We start from the raw sequence: 7,417 nt of genomic DNA on the forward strand, positions 1-7,417 counted from the left end.
ACTCCAGCCGCGATCACAGTACCTTTCCTCCCGTCGGCACGTTCAGATTGAAGCCTGTTAATTCACGTTGTGGCTTGTCTGGCGACTGCATCAAACATTGCAGTGTCAGTACAAAGTGTTGATTCGCGAAATGAAGAATGGATGGGAAAAGACCGTAGTGTTCAGCGTACAATACACTGCACTCGTTGTATATATACTTATTTGAAGAAAATAAGCCGCATAGCACCAGTGGTCTAGTGGTAGAATAGTACCCTGCCACGGTACAGACCCGGGTTCGATTCCCGGCTGGTGCATTTTTGTTTCTTCTGCCATTTCACCAATGCTTGTGTTTTATGCTTTGTTAATTTGTGCATTCAACTTGCATAGAGCGGGATGCGGAGCTTTTGATTATATTTTCCCAGAGTGGGTCCACTAAGAGCGGAAGTTACGCCTAGGGCGATCGTGGAAAGCTAGGGTTTTCCTCTCTCGCGTGGTGGTTTCGGCGACGACTTTGGATCTCGACGGCGGGATCCTGGTCGGGCGACGGGGGTTTTGCTGCGTCTCATCTGCAGTTCTCCAGGAGTTCTATGGGAGGGGCCTGGCCACGCGATGGTTTCACCAGTGAGATCGTCCGGGAGGGGCGACGGTGGTCGGCGACTGCCATCAAGATCTCCAGCGAAAACGGGAGGAGCCGAGCTAGCAGAGAGTTTGTCGGCAAGGATGGGGGACGTTCTCCTCACAGACAAGGAAGCCACCGGGCTGGTGATCAAGGATGATGGGGCGGCAAGGATCCATCCAAGGTGGGCGGCGGTGGGCAAGGTGTGATCGGTGCTCTGGAGAGGGCGTTGCAGCGGGCTTGGGGTCTCCATCATCCAACAACTTTCAGGGAGATTGGAGACAACAGGGTTGTGGTCAAGTTTTCGTCCGAGGGGGATTACAAACATGTGATGAAGGGAGGGCCATGGCAGTTTGATTTCAATGTTGTGTTGCTGAAGAAATTTGATGGCGCCATTAGGCCCTCGGACATAGTGTTCGATGAGCTGGAACTGTGGGCTCGGGTTCTTGAGTTGCCTATGGATATGATGAACCGAGCTTTCGGTGAACTGATTGGTGAATGGGTTGGGAGATTTATTAGTGTGGAGACAGATGATGATGGAATGGCGTGGGGAAAAGATCTCCGTATTAGGGTGGCAGTGAAGGTAGATCAACCTCTACTGAGAGGAATGTGTCTACGGCAGTCCAGTGCTGATGGTGGGGGAACGTGGTTTGACCTAAAGTATGAAAAGGTGCCACACTTTTGCTTCGACTGCGGGCGTCTAGTCCATCCTGAAGGAGTCTGTCAGGCCGAGAAGGAAGAAGTGCAGCAATGGGGAGAATGGCTGCGGGCATCGCCTCGACGCAACCAGAGGCCACCACCGACTGCTAGACCATCTGTTTCCGCTAGCAGCTATTCCAACAGGTCGGCGGGGTCAGAAAACAGATATAGAGGGGAGGCGTCTGTTAGAGATGTGCCGCCTAGGAGGAACCTATTTAATGATTATTCGTACTCAGGCTCCTCTCGCACTTGCGAGGGAGTGGTGAGGTCTGCTGTTCAGGACACTACTAGCCTGGGAAGGAGACAAAGAGAGCCGGCGAGGGATCCTAATGAAATGAGAGAGCCACTGGGCTCCAAAAAGAACAAGGATAAGGTTGGTACCTATAACCGGCGTCCTAGAAAGGATGACGATTTCTCCAGGGTTGGGGGGTCTCAAGAGCCAATGGGCATGTATCAGAACAAGAAGAGAAGCTCCAAGATGGTATGGATGCCAGTGCATGTACATGTGGTTGGGGAGGAGACGTCGGGTTCAACTGGCAAGAGACAGAGGGTTAACTCTATGTTTGATAGGCTTAATGGGCAGGAGGAGGAGGGACCGAGGAGTGGCTCGGTGTTTGAAAGGCTTGAAGAACCAGCGGCGGACCCTGCTGTGCAGGGCCGCCGAGAGCAATGAGTCTACTCGGCCTCAACTGCTGTGGTTTTGGGTTGGACGCGGCAGTAGGCGAGCTACGGGATCTGATCAGGTCCTACAACCCGGTGGTGGTATTCTTGTCTGAAACAAAGAAAAAATCAAAGGCAATGAACAAGCTGAAGTGGAGTTTGGGGTTCTAGAATGGGGTGGCGGTGGATTGTGTGGGAAGGTTAGGTGGCTTGGCGCTGTGGTGGAGGGATGGGGTAGATGTGTCTGTTCGTCCATGGTGTCAATACTATATCGATGCCAAAATCTCTTATGGAGGCAAGACCTGGCGATTCACTGGAATCTACGGGGAGCCACGGACGGAGCTGCGGTATAGAACATGGGAAGCTCTCAGATATTTGAGGCGACAAGACGATCTACCATGGATTTGTGCGGACGATTTTAATGAAGTGCTATGCCAGAATGAACAACTCGGTGGGAACCCGCGAAACGAGGGACAGATGCTAGCATTCCGTGAGTGCCTGATGGACTGCGGGCTTACTGATTTGGGTTATAAGGGTTACTCCTTCACATGGAATAATAGAAGAGAAGGTGATGCAAACGTGCAGGTCAGGTTGGATAGAGGTGTGGCGACAATGCCATTTATCGACTTATTCCCCGACACGCAAGTGGAGCATGTTGTGACGGAAGAATCTGATCATATGGCCCTGCTCATCCGCACAGAGGCGACATCGTCGAGATGGCGCCCTGGGCAGCAGCGGGGATTCATGTTCGAGGAGATGTGGATGAAGCACGAGGGCTATGAGCATATGATTCTGGAGGCATGGGACAATAACATGGGAACTGACCCAGGTATTAATGGTTTTTGGCAAAAATTGCAGGCTATGTCTCAAGATATGAAGCGCTGGAGCTTTGAGACGTTTGGCTCGGTACAAGCCGAGCTAAAATTACTGCGAGGCAAGCTTGAGGAGGCCAAGGTGCAACAGCTTATATCAGGGTCCTCTACCGAGATCAAGGAGATAGAGAAGAAGCGCATAATCTATACGAGAAGGAAGAAATAATGTATCGGCAACGATCTCGTCAGGAATGGCTGAGGGCGGGAGACCGTAACACCAAATATTTCCAAAATAGGGCATCTCACAGGAAACGCAAGAACACGGTCAAAGCGCTGCGTCGAGAGGATGGTACTAGATGCACCACGAATGAAGGCATGGTAGATATGGCACTGGCATTCTACCAGAAGTTGTACACATCGGAGGGATCAACAAATAGTGAGTGCATTTTGGGCTTGATGGAGAGGTCGGTCGACGAGGCCATGAACATAAGTCTCACGGGTAGCATCACGGATAGAGAGATCGAGGTAGCCTTGTTTCAGATGGGGCCGACTAAAGCGCCCGGCAAAGATGGTTTGCCCGCCCTTTTCTACCAGAGGCACTGGCCTCTGCTGAAGGAGCATGTGTGTATGGCGGTGCGAGATTTTCTGTCAGGAAAGGAGTGTCGTGAGGACTTCAATGCTACAATTCTTGTCCTTATACCGAAGGTAAATCAGCCGGAGCTACTGTCCCAATTCAGGCCCATCAATTTGTGCAACGTCCTATATAAGATAGCCTCTAAGGTGCTCGCCAATAGACTCAAGAGGATCCTCCCAATCCTGATCTCGGAGGAATAGAGCGCCTTTGTGCCAGGTAGGCTCATCACTGATAATGTCCTGGTGGCATATGAGTGCGTACATGCGATAAGGAAGAAGAAGAGGAAGACACCGTTGTGAGCGGTTAAGCTGGACATGATGAAGGCGTATGACAGGGTAGAATGGGTGTTTCTGGAACAGATGATGGAGAGAATGGGGTTCGCAAGGGGATGGATAGACATGTTCATGAGATGTGCTACCTCTGCCCGGTTCTCTGTCAAACTCAATGGTGTGGTCTCTGATATGTTCTTACCATCCAGGGGGCTATGACAAGGCGATCCATTGTCCCCGTACTTATTTCTATTTTGTGTTGAGGGTTTCTCCGCTCTACTTCGGAGGGCTCAGGCTGACAAACAAATCAATGGGGTGGGCTTTGGACTACAGGGTCCAACGATTACGCACCTATTGTTTGCTGATGATAGTATTGTCTCCTTGGAAGCCACCGAAGCGAGTTTGGGGGCACTAAGAGATGCGTTGCAGGCATATGAGATCAGCTCATGGCAGAAAGTAAACAGAGAGAAGTCGTCGGTGTTTTTTGGAAAGGGGTGTTCAGAGGAGAAGCGGACTGAACTCAAGGCGGCTCTAGGTATTGGATGCGAGGCTTTATCGGAGAAATACTTGGGGCTCCCTACAGCTGTGGGGCGCTCGAAGGAGGGAGCCTTCAGGCATTTACCTGAGCGGTCTTGGGCTAAAGTACATGGATGGGAGGGACAGGGTTTGGCTATGGAGGGAAAAGAGATTCTTATAAAATCCGTGCTGCAGGCGGTGCCTACCTATCCAATGGGTTGCTTCCAATTATCAAAGAAGACATGCTCAAAGCTCACCTCCATCGCCACTGGGTTTTGGTGGGGGTCAGCTGAAGGAAAGCGCAAGGTGCCGTGGATTAGTTGGGAGCGGATGTGTGTAGCCAAGCGGAGAGGGGGCATGGGGTTTCGGAACTACTGTGCCTTTAACCAAGCCCTACTAGCAAAGCAGGCGTGGCGCATACTGACCAATCCATCGTCATTGTGCGCTAGAGTTCTCCATGTGCGATACTTCAGAAGCGAGGACTTCCTGACAGCAGGGTGTCCCAAAGCAACATCCTTTACGTGGAAGAGCATTATACATTGCAGAGAGTTGCTGAAGGAAGGCTTGGTATGGCGTATTGGTGATGGGAAGAAGATTGATGTCTGGGCGGATAATTGGATTCCAAGAGCCGGTCTGATGATGCCTCTGGGGCATAATCCAGGGACGGAGATAAGAAAAGTGGAGGAGGTCTTGCTTGATGGTGGTCAAGGATGGAATGAAAGCGGATTGCGTGAGGTGTTCTTTGATGTCGATGCGAACGACATTCTGAAAATCCAGGTGGGTAGTGCTGGAACACGTGATTATTTAGCTTGGAATTACACCAAAAACGGGGTATTCAGTGTGCGGTCAGCGTACCATCTTAAGATGCATCTCAACTCGATACGGTCTAGATCGGCGAGCTCGTCCAACTGTCTCGATGATCACAAGGGATGGTTGGCTCTCTGGGATGCAAATGTATCAGGGAAGGCCAAGATTCACGTCTGGCGGCTGATACAGAATGGCTTGGCTGTTGGGGAGGAACTACAGAGAAGGAAGATTAAAAATGGGGTGATGCATCGATTCTGGGAGTGTGGACACTCGATGGAGGTATGGGAGCTCGCCCGCAGGCAGACGGGCCTTCGTCTCTGTCGGCCCAATGGGGCTATGCGCCGTCATAGGGACCTGCATGGGTGGCTTCTCCAATGGTTTGGGAGCATGAAGGAGGACGAGATCAGCATGTGTATCATGATCTTATATCAGTTATGGTTGGCTAGAAATGATGCCAGGGATGAGGAGCAGGTGGCTACCCCTAATGAGATCATACATAAATCGGTATACTTGCTGGAGGAATGACAAGGCCTTAGGCCGGCCCGTAGTGCGGTTTCGGCGCAGGCAGTGGAGCACTGGCTCCCTCCTGAGGTGGGCTGGACAAAACTCAATGCCGATGGAGCTTTCTTGGCGAAGGACGATTCGGGTGGGTGCGGCGTGGTCATGCGTGATCATGATGGCAGGTTCCTAGCGGGAGCGAGCCATTTTTTCCACCTTGTCTCGGACCCGGAAAGAGCTGAGCTCCTGGCATGCAAGCAAGCGCTGGTGCTGGCGAAGGCGAAGGGGTTGTCGAGGGTGGTCGTGGAGACTAATTGCCTTGGTGCTGTGGCAAAGATTGGAAGCAACAACATAGACAGGTCCATCCACGGGCCTTTAGTCAAGGAAATAAAGTCGCTGCTGAAGGACTTCGCCGATCACTCTGTTAGGCATGTGTGTCGTACTGGTAACAAGGTCGCGCATTCTTTAGCTCGTTTTGGCTGCGAGAATAAGTGTTGTGAGGTGTGGGAGATTGCTCCCCCAGACTTTCTTGTACCTGTGTTGGCACCTGAGTGTGTTGTTTAATATATGGCAGCTGTTTGATCTCAAAAAAACTACCATAGAGCGATGTACAACCCTGTGGGTGGGATTCAATGGGTTTGATGGAATGTTAAGTATGAGCAGCAATCTTTGTTATCAGTGCACGCTTCATTCCGTACTGCACTAACAGTAACAATGAGTCACATTGCGTTTGCAGGGCCTTGGTCCCTCCAAATCGTAGTGCACGGTTTTAGGAATGATGACGATATTGCGAACGAAAGTGCATGCTTCATTTCATACTAAACGAAAGTACGAGCTTCATTCTGTACTTCTTGACATCTTTCTAGTTTTTTCAAGATTTTAAAGATCACTAGCAGGTACTCCTAGGTCCGACACTCACATGTATATTTCGGCATATATTGTCTCCTTGCTTCATTTGCTCTTCATGCAGATGCTTTTGGTTTAACACTTGTCGCCATGATTGCTCAAAACCCTTCGACATTGGAGATCAGCCCCCAACTTGCAACCTAACCTGTAGGGTTCCTTTGATTCATAAGATTTATATAAGAATTGTGTAGAATTCGAATGTAATATGATTACATAACATTTTTTAGTTCATAGGAACATGTTCTATGGAAACTAATATCTACTACTTAGAAAACGGTAATCCAAGACCTACGGAATTCATGGAAAAACTTTACGGACGGACGTGGACTGATTTGGTTGGTGCACATCGCTGCCCCTCCCGTGATTCTAGGAGCTGAAACCGCTGGTTGCTTTCCACATCAGTACGTAACATAGATTTTATAAAAATGATTTCGTAGGTGTAGCATTACTCCTTAAAAAATATGAAGGTGTTCCGTCGTCAATCGTTCACATGGTACGTCCCTCTGCTTCCTCTTCCTTAAAATAGACTTTCGCCCCACTATATTAATATAGCAACAACACGTTACAAGAAGCATGTTGGGGCCGTAGACCACGCCCAAACAAAACTACAAAGAAAGGAAAGAGAAAAAGAATGCCGACACCGGCTGATCGACAAAACGAGAACGACCCGCAACCGTTGCGCCCTCTGGAGAAGACCTACCACGCACCTACCACTCTGAATCACCGCATACCAAACAACACCTTCAGCAAGGGGAACGGCAACGACGCTGCTGTTGCCCGGACTAATCCTAGGGTTTCCCCTGGTACGCGGAAGGGATTGGGGAGGGGGTACACCCGACACCCTTCAAGAAGGTAAGGTGGCACCCTTAGGCGTCACTGTGTCGGTGTCAGACAAGCCGACATGGATTTCTCCCAACCCCACCACCACCATCCCGGACGATCCGAAGTGCTCCACCCGGCCTTCCGCCCACCATCACACGCCACCACGGTCTTGATGTCATCCTCACCGTCTCCCTGTGGT

The 7,417-nt window shown here is 50.5% G+C and overlaps 1 non-coding gene across 1 annotated transcript; it reads left to right on the top strand.

Moving 5' to 3' along the window:
* The first annotated feature begins 222 nt into the window (after nucleotides 1-222).
* TRNAG-GCC lies at nucleotides 223-293 on the top strand. Its single transcript has one exon. It is a non-coding gene; the product is annotated as a tRNA-Gly (tRNA).
* The last annotated feature ends 7,124 nt before the right edge of the window (nucleotides 294-7,417 follow it).

The sequence above is a fragment of the Lolium rigidum genome, chromosome 6, assembly GCF_022539505.1.
Source record: "Lolium rigidum isolate FL_2022 chromosome 6, APGP_CSIRO_Lrig_0.1, whole genome shotgun sequence".
Classification (NCBI taxonomy): domain Eukaryota; kingdom Viridiplantae; phylum Streptophyta; class Magnoliopsida; order Poales; family Poaceae; genus Lolium; species Lolium rigidum.